Source organism: Ambystoma mexicanum, chromosome 6q (assembly GCF_040938575.1).
Source record: "Ambystoma mexicanum isolate Mex_15411 chromosome 6q, UKY_AmexF1_1, whole genome shotgun sequence".
Lineage (NCBI taxonomy): Eukaryota > Metazoa > Chordata > Amphibia > Caudata > Ambystomatidae > Ambystoma > Ambystoma mexicanum.
The window spans coordinates 738,134,055-738,153,669 of record NC_090937.1 but is presented as its reverse complement, the minus strand read 5'-3'; positions in this window follow the sequence as shown (position 1 = coordinate 738,153,669).

The window sequence follows — 19,615 nt, the reverse complement described above, 5'->3', positions numbered from 1 at the left end:
ACCGGTTCCCAGGGAGGAGGCACAAAGGGAAGGGGGGTGTAAAGCATGGGAGGAAGCTTCCTTCCCCACTTGTAAACAGCCCCTGGAAACCCAGGAACCAGAAACAAAATCTCCTACCCTTGAAGGACTGCCACCCAAGGAGCAGAGAGGAGGTAGCAGAAACAAAGGACTCAAACTGACCCACTTTGTGGAGGAGGTACAGATCTTCCAATTTGAGGGAGAGGGATCCTCAGAGGATCCTGGGAGAAGGATCTTCTCCTTCAGAGAAGGGGAAACTCCTCCGAAAGAAAAATGGCTCCCAATGGATTCACATACAGACTGGGTAGATGTGGGGACTGAGCTAGCGCCGCCCATCATCTCATCCCAGAACCAACAGTAACAAAATCCCCTGGTTCAAACCCATTCTGGTGACTGCCTCCAAAAACGGGGGAACCCACCAGAACCGGAACCAGGGGACCCCAAAACTTCTCCTATTTCCAGTTGCCAACTTTTTCTTGCAGATTCCCATGACTCTCCACAGAACTTTGCCCAAATCTCTTCTCTCTCAATGTCCAAAACCAGAAAATTGGCCCACCAGTTGTCCAAAAATGTGCATTATCTGTGCCTCCTTGAGGAGAAGGAGGGAAGATACTATGCCCCGGTACAAGTACAGGGGCAGGGTACAATTTTGGCACTGGTGGACACTGGATCCCAAGCTACCCTTCTGTCCAAAAAGGCCTTTGATGAACTGAATTCAGGGAGGGGGGAGAATTACCAAATTCCTCTCACCTCTCTTCCTGGACAACTTCAGAACTTTGACGGCAAGGAAATTCCCGTTGAGGGGACTGCGGATTTGGACATTAAAATTGGGCGACACAAGGTGAAACACCCGGTCATAGTAGTGACTCCAGAGGGCACCCCTTGTTTACTAGGGAATGACCTCCTGAGAAGGTTGTCACCCCTAATAGATTGAGTAAACAAGGTCCTCTGGACCCAGACTAGCTGAACAATAAAATTAAAACAGAGTGTCAACCATGTTAGTTTAAACGGCATGTGCCACATGGTTGAACAAAAATCTGACCAAGTAGAATTTCACTTCCAGAACCACCAAATTCCAGACGTGACAGTAATAGCAGTAGGACAACAGACTGGTGATGGGGGGTCCTCTCTACTTCTGCAAATCAACCTTCCTTCCGGTTTAAGGTGGTATTCCACACTGGAAGGAAACACTCTGAAATTCTTTACCAATCCACAATGCGACATCCCCACTCCAATAGTCCAGAAAGAAGTGAAATCAGCTCAGAGCCTGGCTGATATTCAGCAAATTGGAGAGCAGTTGTTCATCCCTGTTCAGTTAAATGAAGGGAAGGACTCTGTTCTCGCCCGAGTGTGTGTGAACAACGGTAAGAGCATCGTCAGAGAAGCCATGTTCCGCCAACTCCCAAAAGATCCAGCCATTCCCACATTCAGACTGATATACAAATGGGAAATGGATCTGGAAACACCCAGTTCCAAACATCTCCTGCCAAGCAGGTGTATGCTCAAAATCTCCATTGGCAACAAGAGCATAGTCCATAATTGTTGGGTCATGCGAGACATCACTGCCGCTTTTTACTTAGGCAGTGACATCCTCAATCGCTTTGCCATTAGTTTGGACCTAATAAACTTCAAAGCTTGGTCCCGATTAGAGGATAATCCCATGGGCTTTGATGATGCAGAGAAAGCATTTAGGTCAGCTCAATTGCTACCTTATGCAGTTGGAATTCAGATTAAAGAGGAAGTCACCATCCCCAAAAGGACCCGACAATTCTCCCTGGAAGTGAAACTTGAAAGAGGACAAAAATTGAAAAACCCTGATGCTTATATTCATCTAAATGCTTCCATCCAACATCAAGGGTTGGGGGTAAACCCAACAACATTAGTCAATATAGAACATGACACCATTCCAATAGAGGTGGATAACAGCGACTTAAAGAGTATTACTCTAGCCGCAGGCGCCATTATTGGAATGGCGGTTGATGACCGCCATTTTTCCATTGATCTAGGAAATGAACTGTTAGGACCAATCCCTAAGGACTGTTTTGACAGTAACAGTGATGACAACACAACACCAGACCGGATCTTCCCCCGGCATGGGGGGAACTTCCTGGTGTACACTTCCTGCCCTTATGGTAAGGAAGATGTGACTTGTGACTTCAGGAGGGAAGAGGTGATCTTCCAGGTCCATGGGGGCTGCCTCTCCCACCTTCAGCCACCAGTCCAAATCAGCACTTTGACCAGGGACTTCTCTACCCAGCTGGAGGAGGCCGCTGAGATAGCGAATCCAGAAGTCTTTCCAGGCTTCAGGCAGATGGTTGAAGAGAGAGTCAACCTAGCTGATGCCTGTGCAACTCTGGAACAGAAGCAAAAGTTGAAACAAGTTTTCTTGGATTTTCAAGATCTCTTTGCGGTGGACTCATATTACTGTGGTTGCACTGACATCCACACAACAACAATTCCCAACGAACCCTGGCATGACTCCAATGTTTGTGAAGCAATATCGCTTGCCTCTCGCATCCATGGAGTCCCTTACTGAAATAATTAAGAACCTTGAGTCCCGGGGATAATCCGTCCAGTCCACAGCACCTTCAATAATCCTGTGCTGGGAATATTGAAGCCAAATGGCCAGTGGAGACTCTGCGCCGACCTTAGGGAGCTCAACAAACGGGTCCATACTTCCCGATGGCCTCTTCCCTACATTGACCAAGGGCTGGCCCAGATCCAGGGGTCACAGGTATTCACTGCAATAGACCTGACCAATGGATACTGGACCCTGCCTGTCAGTAGAGAGGACCAATACAAGCTGGCTTTTACCTTTGTGGTATAGCAGTACACATGGACCCGGACTCCCTTCGGATACCTCAACTCCGGCAATGAATTCAACATTTTCCTACACAAGGCCATGCCCGACCTGGGTGCGAGGGGTAACCTGGCTTATGTAGATGATGTCCTCATCAAAGGTTCAACTGTGGAGGAACACATAGTGGAGACCCGTTATGTTCTGACACAGTTGAGGGCCGCCGGAGCAAAACTTTCCTTTCAGAAAGCACAGTGGTGTAGAACCCGTGTTAATTTCTTGGGGCATGAGATTACTCCTCAGGGTCTCTGTCCCCAGGAAAAGAAAGTGGAAGCACTTCAGAAACTGAAAGACCCTACAACTCTGCGGGAACTAAGGAGCCTCCTTGGACTGACTAATTACAGCAGAAAGTTCATTGAGGGCTACGTAGAGATCACTAGACCCCTGATTCATCTCTTGAAGGGAGGGGTCAAGAGGGAATGGGGTCCAGAACAATCTGAGGCAGTAAGACAGCTCAAAAGAAGCCTCTCACAAGCGACTTGCCTAGTTTACCCTGTCAGAAACAAGGAGTTCTTCCTGGAGACGGGGTTCTGTAATACGTGCTTGACAGCAGTATTATACCAAAAGCATGACAAGGTCAATAAAATAATCTCCTATGTGAGCAAAACTTTATCCTCTGTGGAGGAAAAATTCAACGATTGTGAGAAGGCACTCCTGGCAACGGTGTGGGCATTGAAGAATTACCACCCGTTTATCCAAGGGGAACACATCATAGTGGAGACTCCACACCAGCCTCTGCAATATCTCCAAAGTGACAGAATCCGGGCCGGAAATGTGAGTAATTCCCGAGTTACTTCCTGGATTCTGTCAATGCAAGGCTTTGCTGTGGAGGTCAGTTGTGGCCAAAACAAGAAGAGTCCCCTCGCACAAGGTCTGGCTGACTTGCATGATTGTGCCAGAGAAAACTTTCTCAAGGACGAAAGTCTAAAAATCAAGGACAACATGGAGGCATACCTCAATTCCCCCCACAAAGTCTTTGAAAAGGACAAGTGTGAGGGAATGCCCACTGTTTTTGTGGATGGATGCTCTTACCATGTTGACAACAATGGGGAAAAAGAACTTGTGGCCGGCATAGGGAGTGCATGGGTGAATGTGTCCCCAGAACCCTCTGCTGGGTACAAGATTGGTCCCCGAAGTAGTCAAGTGGCATAGTTGATGGCGGTGCATCAAGCCATCCTCACTGCTGTCCAACATCAACTCCACGAACTGGTCATAATCACAGATTCGGATTATGTACGGAACGGGTTCGTGGAGCACCTGGTTAATTGGAAAACCAGCTGCATGCTATGTGCTAATAACATGCCCTTGAAACATGGGAAGATAATCCAAAATATTGATGATCTGGTCACCTCGAATGGGATGACCATCTACTGGAAAAAGATCAAGGGTCATTCCGAAGTAGAGGGACCAGACACAACTGGAAATTACTTAGCTGATCAGCTGGCCAAAACCGGGGCCATCCAAGGGGATCTCATAGAAATTGAGTCCCTGTTGGGGGAAATCCAGGTCACTGCTATCACTAGGTCCCAGACAAATGCTCACAATGGTCTTTCAACTGCACAATGGAGTAAGGAGAAGCCAGATGCTGATTTGATTACGGCTCAGAAGGGGGATCCAATAATTGGTATGTTTTACCAACACATTGAGGACCCTGAGAACTTTCGCCTGACGGATACCGATTACATTGGGAAGGAGGACCTCAGAGTGTTGATGAAATGTCCAAAAATGTTCCGAACCGAAGACGTTTTGTTGGTAAGGAAATCCCAAGCTGGTCATGATCAGTGTGTGGTTCCTACATCATTCCGAAGCCTGATGTTAAGTCTGCCCATGATGCGGCCACAGCCGGTCATAGGGGGTTTCAGACCACACTTGAAATCATAAGGAGGTTGCATACTGGCCACACATGGGGCAGGACCTCGACCAATACTTGAAGGGGTGTCTTGTGTGTGCACAATTTCTGCCAACATCCCTCACACACTGTGCGCCTCTCCAAAAGAGGGGGATGACACTGCCATGGTCAGAGTTGCAAGTCGACTTCATAGGGCCCTTGATTCGCTCCTCTAGGGGGAATAAGTACATGTTGACTGTGACATGCTTATTTACTAAATGGGTGGAATGTCTCCCGGCCCCAAACTGCAAGGCAGAAACAGCAGCTGCCCTGATGATCAATCACATCTTTGCGCGTTTTGGACTACCCCAATAGATTGACAGAGGTAGCCATTTCACCAGTGAAGTAATGACCAAGATGTGGGAGATGGGGTTAAAAGGAAGCTACACATTGCTTACCGGCCAGCCTCTTCGGGTGCAGTAGAACGTTACAACAAAACCATTGTGAGCATCTTAAAAAAGTTTGTGGCAGATACTGGGCCAAGTTGGGATGTTCGATTACCTCTCGTCCTAATGGCCATCAGATCTACCCCTTCATCTGCAACTAAAATGTCACCATTTGAGTTGATGACTGGACGCAGGATGGTGCTTCCCCAGCATCTGTTATACAGGACCCAAGAGCAGACATTGATCAATGCCTCCACAACTCATGAGTATGTTGAAAATGTAAGGAAACACCTTCAACATGCTTTTGCATATGCTCAGCGAAATCTAGAAAGATCCAACAATAGCATGAAGAGCCACTATGACTTGAAGACTACCAGGAAAGAATACAATGTAGGAGACCGGGTTTACTTATACAATTTTCAAAGGAACCAGGCCAAACAGCGGAAATTTCTGCCTACCTGGAAGGGACCTTTTAAGATTGTAGACAAGATCTCGCCAGTCGCCTACAAGATCTGCATCCCCAAAGGCAGTTTGGCGGAGGGGGAAGACAAGTGGGTCCATATTAATCAGCTAAAGTGTTGCCATCCCAGGCATACTCTGCAGGAACTGGAGCAGTCCTCTGGAACCCCAGAGGGGGCCGCTCCAGAACAATAAAAATTCCAACCCTAAAATATCCCACACATAGTCCATAAAATATTATGATATGAATGCAAATGTCTCCTGATTTATATAATGTATATGTTCACCCCACTACAGTAATAGTGGTGGGGAAATGTCTATGAATATGTTTCTGCCTCTATGCTTTATCATCCTAGGAGAGATAAACCATGGAGACTGACCAAGGAGGACGACCCGGGGAATGGGAGCAAAGATATGAGCGGCCCGGAGTAGCGCCCAATACTCCCATCAGGACCGGTGAGGAGAACCGATCGATCCACCCTGATGGAGGAAAAGATGCTGAACTTTGCCATCTGCGGAATCAGAAGGAGATGAGGCTAACATCCCAGTCTTGCGAGTTCCATTGATGGAAAATCAAGGCCATCACAAGAGGGGGGCTTGTGGGATGTTTTCACCCACGCATCCAAGCCCTACAACATCGCTGGCAGCAGAAACATTAGAGTGGCCACCGGAAAGCATGCTGCTTGCCAGAAATCATCCAAAAATGCACAGTAAAAATCTGACAAATAGGCTGCCACCCACTTTTGCCTATATTAGTGAGCACAGGAGGTCACTCTCTAAAACCACCATTGGGCTACACACACGGTAGCCTGAAACCACTTGGGAATAGCAATACTGATTGCCAAAAGCAACCCAGAGCTGTTGGGAATTCATTTTCTTGATCGTCAAAATTGCTAAAATCATGACTCACAAAACCTCCAAAAGGATACAACTTCTTGTTGGGTGTTCTACATTACTCTACTGCAAGAATCCACATCAGTACAATATCAGCTAGAATCCTATGCTGCCAAGCTAAATCCCTGTTTTAAGGACATTTAATTTAAGACAGCTGTCAAAAATGGGTGCAATGCCGGTGCTCGCCACTGACCGGCGCTGGTGATCTAAATTCTGACAGGAGACCTGTATTTCAGAAGCTTAACAGTAACCTGAGTTAGCTGAGACTTCAAAAGGCTTGTTTTTCTATGAGAACTCTTCACACCTAGTCTTCTCAGCAACAAGGCAGGAAATCGCATGGTCATGTTAATTAGATGGAGAGTGGCACCCTGGTATGCTGACAGGAACACAAGACAATAGACTCTTTCAATTGAATAGAATATGCTGATTTTGGGTGTAACTGTCCACACTGCTCTAGGAAAAACAAGACATGTGACCTCTGAGTCAAGCCAAGCTTCTAGGGGTGGGGACAAACCAATGGGTGTACTGAAGTGAAGGCAAATATATGTTTTATAAGAATACTGATAACTAATTGTAACCTGCCGGTAGACACTGTGTTTATGCTAGAAAAATGAAAACTTACACTAATATGCCCAGAAAGGGGGTGTACCTCTGTGTAAGATTTGGTGCAAAACCAATATTGCGAAACCCACTAAAATCGCGAATAAGTTGTCATTTCTGAACCCAAGCTCTTAGAAAGATCAGGGTTGAACAGAGACCTACCTTACTTAATTTGTGATGTACACATGTATTCTCAACAACTTGTGTATCTGGGAAGAATGTTTGATTATGAAAAAATGATTTTCTTGAGAAACCAAAGGGGAGTGTTCTTTCCTTCAGCCATAAAGATGATACCTGATGACTCATTCTGACTCACTCCTCCCTTTTCCAATCAGAGGACAGTAAATCCTTTAACTTATCAGGATCCTCAGAGGGTTGGGCATAGAAAGTCAGCCTCCACACCCCCTTTGAGAACACATAAAAAGAGACTGCTGAGACCCAGATAGAAACACTCATTTTTCCACTACTCATCGATTCCTGCGCAACACGCTGCCCGACCATATCTAGACAAAGAATCCAGACTCCTGAGGCTCCAGATTCCAGACCAACTACAGAACCAAAACTCTAGAACCCAAACTCTTAGAACCTTTGAGAAACTGAGGCCTAATCCACAAGCTGAACTCTTCTCAGCAGGCCTCAGAATCCAGCAACCTAACTAAACTATTGAACAGCTGGGCGAGCTGTTTTGCTTCTGGCCAGACCGCTGTGCAGTGCCAATAGCAGACCAGAGGCCATGCTGTGAGCAGAAACAGTGCCTGACCGTCTGGTGGCGAGAGTGCAGTCCAAACCTGACCAGATCTGTGACGAGGTCCATTCCAGTCCGAAAATAGGAGTGAGTATCCAGTCTAAGAACTGTACAGAACCAATCTCTTAGTCTAAAATAATCTTATTTAAACCATTTCAACCTGACCAAAACTGTATAGAAATCGTGTGTCCATTCTGTGATTTCAAATCTGTAAAAGCGTCATCTGTCATTCTGAAATCTTGACTTTAGTTTTGAAAATCTACCTCCACAAATACGTCCGTATCCTTTGAACCGCCTGTCCTAGAAGCGAGATTTAACTGTCATTTTAAAGCTACGATCCTAGGCTGTCCTTATAATTGTTCCGTAATCGCGATATACGCAAGTGGAAAAAGTGCCGCGAATTGAAAATTTGCTTCATGTCACCACTTGTAAAAATAGCTGCTTCTTGCTTTTCACTGCTGAAATTCGTTTTCAACCTGATACTCACTCATGAATCATTGCTAGTGTTGACCTGTACCAATCTAAAGTTACTATCACCTACCCTGAATCTCCTTTAGTGAATTAAAATCATTTTTAGCATATTTTTCACTTCATTGCAATCACAGTTAAAAGTATTTTGCCTGATTAAAATCATACCGGTTTTCTCTAAGATTTCTGGCGGGAACTGGAACTGAACTGCATTTGATTGTATTCTGGAAACCTGTGTGCCCTCCTTTCCATCTTTCCATATTGCATAGGTGGGGAGTGAGTAGTCACAGGGGAAAAAATGATTATATTATCTTCTGATTGAATTCATATCAAGTTTACTTCTGTGCTGCATTCTTTCCCCTCTTGCATTTCCTTGAAAACATACAAAGCCTTCTTTGCTACCTTATTCTTTCTACACCAACTCCTAAGTGATTAAAGAATTGTGCTATTGTAATATTATTCATTGTTGATCACTATTATATTCATAAGTGTGCTATCAAATATTAATTTATTCATAAAAGTGTGATATATATATATATATATATATTGTTTTATTCCTCAAATAAATCTTTTAATTTGCAAAACAAACTTACTTCTTGGCTCAGTGAGGTCAGGGGGATTCAAAGAGAGGGGCGTTATATAAGGGTTTATCATCCAGATTCAAAGAATTTGACATAAAAATATGTTAATGAGGGCTTCCATTGGGCATCCCAGACTAGGCATTGACTTAGTTGGAGTGTTGGATTGAAGTCACTTACATCCTGCATAGGTTCCATCTTGCCAATGCATTTCGGACCCAGTCCATCCTCAGGGCCGAACCATTATGTATAGCAAACATGAACAAGCATAAATAAAAAGGCAAAAATTAAAAATATATGGGTTCGTTCCATACTCCAGTCTCTGGTATCAGATGGTCATTCAGCTAAATTTCACTTTCTTAGTACCAATATGGCAACACTCCACGTGTAAAACATGAATGAAAAATTAACAACAGAAGAACCAAAATAAACAGACTGTAAAAATCTTTCTTCTACAGAGTCATAACTTTCAAACGTTCTGTGTTTATTTTGTTAATCACCTGTGTTTTCCCTTTGCCTGGTTATTCGGCAGGCTGTCATTAGCAATCTCCTACAAAATATAAATATCAACAAAAAGGAAACCTTACTAAAATAGGTTCCTCACATAATAGTTGCTACTGTGGATTCCACAAAAGAGACATGCCCTCTGTGTGCTCCCACATCCTCTGGACCACAGTTGTTATTGCAGCATTCACCATAGATAACTGCCAGCATTGGTGGTCCAGTGACCTTGCTATTCTCTGTGAGGAGCCGTGAAAACTGTTCCATGTTGCCTGCATATGCTGCACCTGCATCTCTGCCAGGTTTTCGATGGTGAACTGGTGGCCCTCCATGGCCTCCATCCTCCCCAAGATGGCATTTAGTGACTGCTGTTGTACTGCCTGTGGACTGTGGAGAGGGCCAGTTCTGAAGCACAATGACCTGAAGCATGTGTTTCCACTATCAGATGTTCCACTGCCATCTCTCCCAGTATCCTGCTCATCCTGGCGATGGGAAAGACTGTCTGCGATGGGGTCTGAGGGGGCTAAAGGTTGTAGGTGTTGTGCCATGTGTGACACTGAGCTCAGGGATCACCACAGGGGCCGTCTGTGGTGTGGCGGTCACAGCTGTGGTGTGTCGCACCTGCAGCTGCATGTGGAATGCTGGTGAAGGGTACACTGGCCACACTTGTTGGGAATGTGGCTGTCTCTCCAATTTCGAAGGCTGACATGCTGCTGTGCTGTGGCCCTGGTAGCTCCATCCTGCTTTTCCTCCTGCTCTTTCCATCACTAACTTGTGCAGGGGTGTTGGTTGGTGTACCACCACCAGTGGAGGTCTTCCGGGAAGTAGAGGGCCCTGCCTCACCAGTTGAGCCATTTTGGAACCTGTTGGGTGGATAATAACATGCTGTTAGTCATCAACCATACTAGTACATGGGGTAATGACACACTCGTGCATCATGATGAATGTTCATCATACACACATTTTGTTTGATGTGCAGGGTCATTTGCAGTCCAATGAGTACAGTTCATGCAAGGTGGGACTTGTGTCTGCTAAGGGTGTACTTACCACATGCATGAGCTCCTTGTTGCTAATTGGACTTTCACAGCACACATGGATACTTCTCATGGCTCAATATCTTCATGGGTCACATTTTCACTATGATGCATGTGTACTTCAACAGCATCCCACCTTCCCTTGCACATGCATGTAGTCACAGTGCATTTATACAGATCTCCATTTAGTTGCCCATTCCCCTGAGTACTGGGCCCATCTGTGCTGAAGGACACATTATTGTGCAAACTGCATTTTCATGGGAGAGGGAACTTGAACACTCAACAGCATCTCCCTGGCTGCTTGCTCCCACTTCGGCACTGCCAATGCCCTCTATCCCTTGATGCTGCTGTCCTTTTCCTCCCATGCGGTCAGGACGAGCGGTTCGACCGCATCCTCGCTGTCCTGTGGGACAATGCCCACTGTCATGTCCTTTTTCCGGATGCTGCTACAGCTGGATGCCTTCATTTGGCCAAAGGTCCTTTGCTGTCTTTAGCTATACAGCTCATCTGCATGAGCTACCACCTCTTCCACCAGGACCTGCAGTTCCCATTCACTACATTTCTGCTTTCACAGCCTCATCTCCCCCACTTCGCCTTTCCCCGTTTCCTGTGACATGTTTGCCGTGACTGATGTCTTTCAATGGCACCAGGAAATTAGAGATTCAGGGTGGATTGAATGTTTAAAGATGGCCACCGCCAGGCTTACGGGTCTTGTGATTATGCTATTTTCACAGGCAGTTATTCTGCCTGCAGAAATAGCACTGGTTTGGGCGATGGTGATGGTAATTCTGCCAATTCCAGGAGGAATTACTGTCTGTAGTTGATTTTGATTTACGGTGGTAATTCCACCAGATGGAATTACCGTTACCGCTAATGGCATGTGCACACTGCCGTTACTTTGTGATGTGGCGCTAATTCCACCGTACACCACGGCAGTAACAGTAATTCCTTCCGGCAGAATTACCACTGTCGTCACCGCTCAGCTAGTAATGAGGCCCAAAGTCAGAAGTGAGAATGATACAGATCACATATTGGTTTTATTTCATCAGTGTTGCAAGAAAGAAAAAAATAAATAGAACATATATAATAGTACACAGAAAGGGCACAAAAATTACACACAAAAAAGCCATGGATAGCACTATCTATAATAAGTGGACCCACTTTAAATATCCTTGTAGAGTGGCCACACCGTTTCCATTAGATTTCGACTCAACTGGAGTTCCAATCCAAAAAAGACACTGGTTCTCCATGAATCCTGCAACAGAGCAATGTTTGGATTGCTAACTTGTATTATCTTTAGTTGAAAGTTGTCCAGTGGATAATACCTCTGCATTAGAAGGACCAGTGATCCGCAGGTAATTAACCCCTTGAAGAAGGATGTGTCTAATATGCCCTCAAAGATACCTATGGGACCTGGGCACTTCTTGGAGATACCGCACTAGACATGAAGTTTAATTGGGCGCTTCAGTGCCATCTCTTGTGAAACACCCTTCGGATTAAACTCTCAAGTTTGACAGATGTCTTAATCATGAACAGCATGTAGCCTAAATCCTTGCTTGCCACGACCTACAGTTTTACATGCATCACTCTCTTCTCTTTGTTAATGCCATGGATCATAGCTGACAGCTTAGAACATAATAGAAACACACAATTACTGCACTGTACAAACAAAAACAATGCATGTCTACACTGCACACAATGTAATGGGGCCTTTTGACCTTTTCAGTTTGCGTTCTCACTGGATAAGCGCCTACAGATTAAAATTAATTGGATCATGTTGGCACGTTGGAATGGATCATGTTATCAATAACAGTACAATATAGAATGTGTACTATAGAAACAATCTGCATAAACACAGCACAAGCCACTCCACGGTACCCTCAGGGCAACTAACTGTAAGCTCTAATTCACAGACTACCATTTCCAAACAAGTGTTTGCCAAGCATGGTAGATGATTCCCTCCACAACTCATCCTGTGGCAAGATATCAGCAGGGATGTGTACACTTGATAACAGTTTGTCCACCAACTTCCTTAGGGAATCAATGATCCCATACAGGTGCATTAAACTAAAGCACATAAATGTACACAAATGTTAGTGTTCTGAAGCATGCACATTTTGTGCGTGGGCAGGGTCTGTCTCATGCTGCATTGCTGAGAGAGTGGCGCAGTGCTATTAGGTTCACTTTAGGTCTACTGGCGATGGAACAAATAAATATATTAGCCAGAGCTCCCTTGCGGAGACAAAAGGTCTTGTATTGTGGCAAAAGATAATTGTATCTCATACAATATTATAAATGCCCATGACTTGTTGAATTGGCACATGCTTTACTATTTCCACGGTAAAAAAACAGTTCTGCCAATAAGTCTTGAAGAAGACGAGGGAAGGGACAGCAGGGGGCTATCCATCGCCCCAAACATTGACATACAGTTGAGATTTGCATTGACATGGTCAGGGTGTTCTTTTAAATTATGTAAATCGACAGCTGTACTATATTTAACCCCACAGGGTGAGGGGTGGCCTATGTTAATTGCATACAGTGAACCTGTTTAAGCATTCAATATATGTAATCTTACATACATTAACAACTGTCCATGTATTAATGATGTGGTTGTTATATGGTTTGTGCCCAATAGAATACAGTACAGTCCCATGATAAATGTGGTCCAATTGTACACATAGCTCCTCCACCTTTCCTTCTCATGCCTTCCTGAGCATCTTATCTATCCCACGCCTTCATCCCAACTATCTACCCAACTTTGCTCCTCTCTACCACCACTGAATGTTCTATCACACTCATCCTTCGCATCTCTGACAGGCAAAAGAGCTTCAACGCCATAAACTATGGCAGGTGGCGCAAGATAACATAACATAACATGAGGCAGTGAACATTGGTGTAGAAAAGGTGCATTTATGTTTCTATGAGGGTATGTGTAAGATTATGTAATGAGACTTACATTTTTTCAACACACTGATTTTTTATCGCGATATTATTCACAGTCGCTATTAGAACATATGGATCCTCGTTATTCTACCACTACGCATACCATGTGACACTCACTCAAGTCAACAGTTTAAATTTGGCTATAATCTCTTAAACTCTTTTAGTGCTTTTGCAAGTCAAAACTGAAGCTTGTTATCCAAGTGTGCAAGAGGTACTGTGGTGGCTCGTACCTCTGCTACCCAGGCTGAAAAGACCATGCACCATTAGGTCCAACATTATATTTCTTTGCAATAAAAAAAAAAGAACCTGTGTGAACTTGAAGGTGCAAGAGACCTTTTCAGGTTCCCATACTTTAAAGTGCATCCCAATTGTCAATAGAGATGCACCTTGGAGTTACTTGAAAAGAGCATCTGCAATGCCCTGGTTGTCGCAATTGCATACAGAGAAGGGAAAAGGGCGTCTGAATCTGTGCATCTACACATTCTGACGACCATTGTTAATCGTGCACAACTTATCTGATGCAAATGAAGAGTCTGTGCTGGCGAGTCCCATCACTTGAAGCAACAACAAACAATGGAGAATTGTGAAGCAAAAAAAGAAAAATGTACAATTGTGAATTGAGCTCAGTGTGTTATATAGACAAATAAGAACTGGGGAGCTGACTTACAAGATTTTTCCAGGTGAAAATATAGCATATGTCTGAACAAAAGTGTAATTCAGCCCTGATAATTGAAGGGAAGTACACCTGTGACTTCTGCCAAGTACTTAGCACATTTTTGCAGATGGATTTAAACTGGAATAGTTGTGTCCAGGGATTACCTTGTGGGGGCATCAGGGGGTGTTGCAGTTCAATTGAAATGGAGTGTAACTTATGTGATATTCAAAAAAGATTATTCCAACTACCAAACCCTAGTCCTCGTGTAAAGTTGTTTGAGGAGTGTGAATAGTGAAAATGTGTGTATGAAAATGAGTAGGATGTATGGAGTAAATGGACAAGTGTGTGAGAAATGTTTTTTGTAAGAGAAAATGTTTTTTGTGTGGTACTTTTTAAGTAAAAATGTTCCCTCTGCCTGACACGGTGCTGATGAAATGTGCACTGGTGGAATTTCTACCATAGGTTTACAGGTGCACGTGTCCTTTCCTAGTGAGTTAGATAGATGTCCCATCTGTTTTTCTGGCTCTATTAGGTTTGTTCAACTCTAAATGGTCAATTTTATTTTGCCACATTTGTTTAGCGTTTTTTTCTACTACAAAATAAGGGGAGACCCCCCATAACACGTCTCACCTACCCCGTGCCTGCTTTTCTACATATCTAACCCCAACCCACCAACATTTTGTGGTAAAAAAAAGGTTAAAAAAATACAGTCAAATGTAATTCGAGCAGCATGTTAGTTGACAAAGTGGGGGATACCTTTTTACTGAAAGTACTGCATGGATTCACTTAGGAGCTTAGTGCATACCAAGGGCCAGATTACAGAAGCGGTGCACGGGTGCAAGGGCAAAGACTGAAAGTTATTAGCACTAGGGCAAAGTTTGCCCTATTTCTAAAAACCCTTGGAAATATGAGTAAACCATTGCACCACGACAAGTGCTTTTTGACATGGTATAAGCATTAAGGCAAAAATTGCCCTAGTGCAAAAAAAGATACATTTGCACTGCATTTTTGACCCAGGGCAAAGTTTGCCCTAGTGCTAACACGGAATGTTATTAGCAGTAGGGCAAATTTTGCACGGTGCAAATATGCATCGAAAATATAGCTTTTTCGCACTAGGGCAATGTTGGCCTTGGTGCTTATACCATGCTAAACTGCACTTGTCATGGTGCAATGGTTTTTTAATATTTTCAAGAGTTTTTAGAAATAGGGCAAACTTTGCCCTAGTGCTAATACCGTGCAAACTTTGCACTTGCACAAATGCAAAGTTTCTGTAATCTGGCCCCAGGTATGCCACGTGAACACAAATCTCATGCCAGGTGTAACCTGCACTCAAAAACTGTATTCTCAGTGAATTACATTTCATGCGTCCAAAATGGTGCTGGAAGGTAATGTATTTAGCTACATGTGGCCATGTACTCTGCAGATGTCAGCGAGTCTTACCGTCATAGCACACAATACGATGCATCAAGTATTCTTGTTAGCAAATATTGCATATGTACCAAGACAAATACATAAATTAAAGCATCCTCTAACTCCTAATCAAAGGAAGTGTTTGAATCATCTACTTTTCGGTTGCAAGTATCCCCTGCTCCCGTACGCAATGGCCTTTGGCGTCACCTGTTACAACAGTTAAATCTCTTTCATTCCTTGCTATTACTCCTGATCTCTCACCTAGCATTCCTGATGTCCCCTCTGCAGTCCCTCATTGGTTGGCACTCTGATGTGTAATGCTTAGCGGGTCCGAGGCCAAACTAATCTACCTTCCTGCCTCCACTTTTCTCCCCTCCTGCTTCTCATTATATTATCCAAATTTACCTGTTTTTGCCTTTGTCTGAAGCACTCAAACTTGGGGTCCTTTTTGAAGCAATCTGAACTGTTGTGTATGGCTTGCCTGGGCAAGAAGGAATGTTCTGATGTCACTTGTGGTGTTGATGCCTGAATGCTGGAATGTATGGGTGAAGGTTCTACGCCTGATCAGTCAGTTAGCCCTCTGCCTGGGTGATGGGCTGCCAGTGTTATTGTCCTATATGTAACCTGCTAGTAACGTAAGTAACTACTTGTAAAGGAACTTAAGAAGCTGTAATAAATCTCACTAGTAATCCTAAGAAGGCTGGATTCCGCATCATTTCATTGGTGACAAGGAGGTATTTCAAAGAAGAATCCACGCGTGAAACTGAAGGAAAGCTGGTGAACCTGCTGCGGGGGGGGGGTGCAGGAAGAAGGAAAAGGACAACACTGCCCCCATAACAAGTAAGACCCATCACCCAGGGCGGCAAAGGGGGAGGTAGATAGCCCACAACATTAAGGATCAGCTGTTAATAAGCAGGAAGGAGAACTGAGTCTCGGGGCCGGAGGAGCTGGGCCAGAAGATGAAAGGAAAAGCTGAGCCCCAGCAATGAAAGGTGAGAAAGCTATGGGTTGTTCATGAAGGACGTGCAAGCTGTTTTATCTGAAGGAATCACATGTGCCCATAGCCTGTGCTAAGGCGAGATCTGTCTCTGGAGGTCAAGTAAGGATTAGCTCAAGCGAAGAGTACCTGAAGCCAGAGTATAGGCAACACCTGTTCCCCATAGTGTACTTCTTCCTTTCACGAAGAAAGAAGTACAGGTGAAGCTCCACAGAGCTATTAAGCTGGCGTTGGTCGGTGAGGGCTGATGGATTGCTTAGGAAGCCCTGGTTTTAAAATGATGTTGCATTCTCTTACAAAAGTAAAGCAATGTCGTACAGGCGATGTGTGATGGAACTATCAACCACTGATGGTGTAGTCACGGTAACCATTGGTCGGACAGATCTCGGCACTACTCCGTGTTCAATTGGTAACTAATTACGTCACATAGCAGCTTGGGGAAGTCGGTGAAAAAAAGGAATGCCTAGCGTTCAGGCGAGAACGTTGCTGCGACCGAAGTTGCTGCGAAGCGAAGGCGACAAGGGATTTCAGTAAAGCACCCTGGTACATAGCTGAGTGTCACGAGGAGGTGTCTGCACGCAGTCGAGTGCCGTTGAATTTGTACAGAAGGGATTATGAGGGATCTAGACACCTCCGGATCAGACGGTACTGTGGAATACCAAATGTCATGTGCTAGAGTTTTCATCTGGAGTTGCCGGTAGCAGTTAGGATTGATTTGGCAGTCGGGGCTCCGGTCGCTGGCGGAAGACAGAACTTATGGAAGAGAGAACTTGTGAGCTTGTATGATGGACAGCAGGAGCTCAGTGTAAAGGGAACAGGTTTGGAATGGTGCCATAAACGTAATGTTTTCCTGGCGTGGAAATCACCTTATGTGTCCTAATAGATTTATGAGACTAATGTAACATATCCTTTTTCTGGTTGTGGAAGCGGAACACGTAAAGTCATGAGGGTACGATGCATGTTTGGGTAAATGGAATTATTAGTTTGGTGTGGAGTATGCCTGTGGGCAGTATGGCGACATTCAGTGGGGGTTAGCCTAGAAATGATCTATTGAGGATTTGCATCTTAGGGGTGTGGTTTGCCCGCCCTTGGACTTTTAGCCATGCTGAAAATGTTTGTTGGTGGAGTAACAGCGGCTCTTTGCGTGTCAGTGTGTGTTTTGCGTGGTAAATGCAGTTTTAACATTTTGAGGCTTTTCAGTATTTAGGTTGTCTTATGGCAACATGGACTCGCAGGGTTCAGAATTCTAAACATGGATTAGAGCCTCCCACAGGCAAAGGACTCTTAGCATAAGCTGGCATGTCCTATATTACGGGGGGCAACGAACATTTCGGGTTGATGTTGTGGTTTGGTTTATGAGACTTAGATTTTCATTTCAAAAGCAAAATGTTGTTGCCAGTTTTACAATGTTAGCATGGTGCACAGAGGTACCTGCTAGATATGGATCAACATATGTGACGTGTGTGATGGGTCAGACTGGGGGTAGCCCCTCCAGTCCTTCATATAGTATGGATGAGGATTCTACAAGGTTGCCCAGGAGGTAGCGCCTCCAGTGTTGCTTGATAAGCTCTGTGGAAGCATGTGCCAGGTGTATGAGTTGGGTGAGCTGATGGTGCGTGAGTGGCAGTTATGTCGGTAGGGCATTTGTAGTTGTATCGTCACATTCATGAGTCTGGTTGTGCTGATGGTATGAAAAGTGCCAGGTCAGCATGTATGGTATATGTTGTTGTGTGCCATACCCACTAGTTTGGTTACACTGTTGGTATGAAAAGTGCCAGTTCAGTTTATTAGGCCGAGTGTCTTGGGGTGACTGTGGATTTAAGTCACCCAGGGTCATACAAATTTACAATCCAGTTGGAGTGTGGGCGTGACTGTAGTTGATGTCACGCAGGGTATATAACGTATGCTTGTTAGAGGTGGTAGCGCCACCAGTTGAGTGTGGGTGTGACTGTGCTATGTGTCATGCAGGGTCAAAGGTTATTAGTCTTGGGTGGTAGCGCCCCCAGTCAGAGTCGGGGCGTGACTCCTGTCAAAGGGCCTCATTAGGACCCAGGCGGTAAGGGGTTTACGGCGGCGTAAACAGCGCCGACCCTTACCGCCTGATTCCGAGGTCCCTTAGCGCCATGGAGGATTTAACACCTGCTTTTAGCAGGTGTTAAAATCCATGGCGCTAAGGGACCTTGTTGTTAATTACGCCACCGTAATTTACGGTGGCGTAATTAACGCCTTCCCCACTCCCATTATGCCCTATGGGGCAAAAATGGGAATGGGGAAGGGTAAATGGGGATTGGGGACTTACCGCCCCGCCAACCTCGGAATGGGGCGGTAAGTCCGCCAACCACCATGGCGTAAACATAGTTTATGCCATGGTGGTAAAGGTACGGCCCAGGTGGTAACTTACCGCCTGGGTCGTAATGAGGCCCATAGTCTCGCATGGTTAAACAAGGTATGTGTGCTGGGTGGTAGCGCCCCCGATTATGGTGTGGGTATGAGTGTAGTAATAATCATGCAGTCTCACACATGTACTTTGATTTCAGTGGTCTTTCACCACATCCATTTCTTGCACACAGACAGCTATTCTTGGCTGTACTGTGTGTTCATTTACGACTCGTTTCAACTTCATCAGGGTCCAGAATGTTCCAGCGCCATTGGTTGTTGGCTTTGGTGTGCCTGGCCAGCGCATCAGGTGTGTTGTGAGTGGCTGAGTGTAATTGCACGCGTTGTGTGCATGCCCTGATGATATGAGTCGGTGTGAATGAGTTGTGTAGGTGTGAGTGGATGCGTGTCGTGTAGTGTTTCGTGTGTGTTGTGTTAATGCAAAGAGGGGAGGTGTGTTGAGTAGTGCTTGTTGTGTGTGTTGTGCTAATGCAAAGGGGGAGATGTGTTGTCTATGGCTTGCCTGGGCAAGAATGAATGCTGGGCTGTCACGTGGAGTGTTGATGCCTGAATGTTGGAAGGTTTGGGTGAAGGTTCTATGCCTGGTCAGTTGGTTAGCCCTCTGCCTGGGAAGCAATCTGAACTTATACTACTTCATTAGTATGACCTCCACAGCAGCCAGGACTGACCTCCCTAATATATAATGAAATCTGCCCCTGTCTTACAACTCTACCAAAATCCTCATACTGACCCTGGCAGCCATTCACCATGTGTACATGTGTATAATGACAATTCAAGAAAATTGG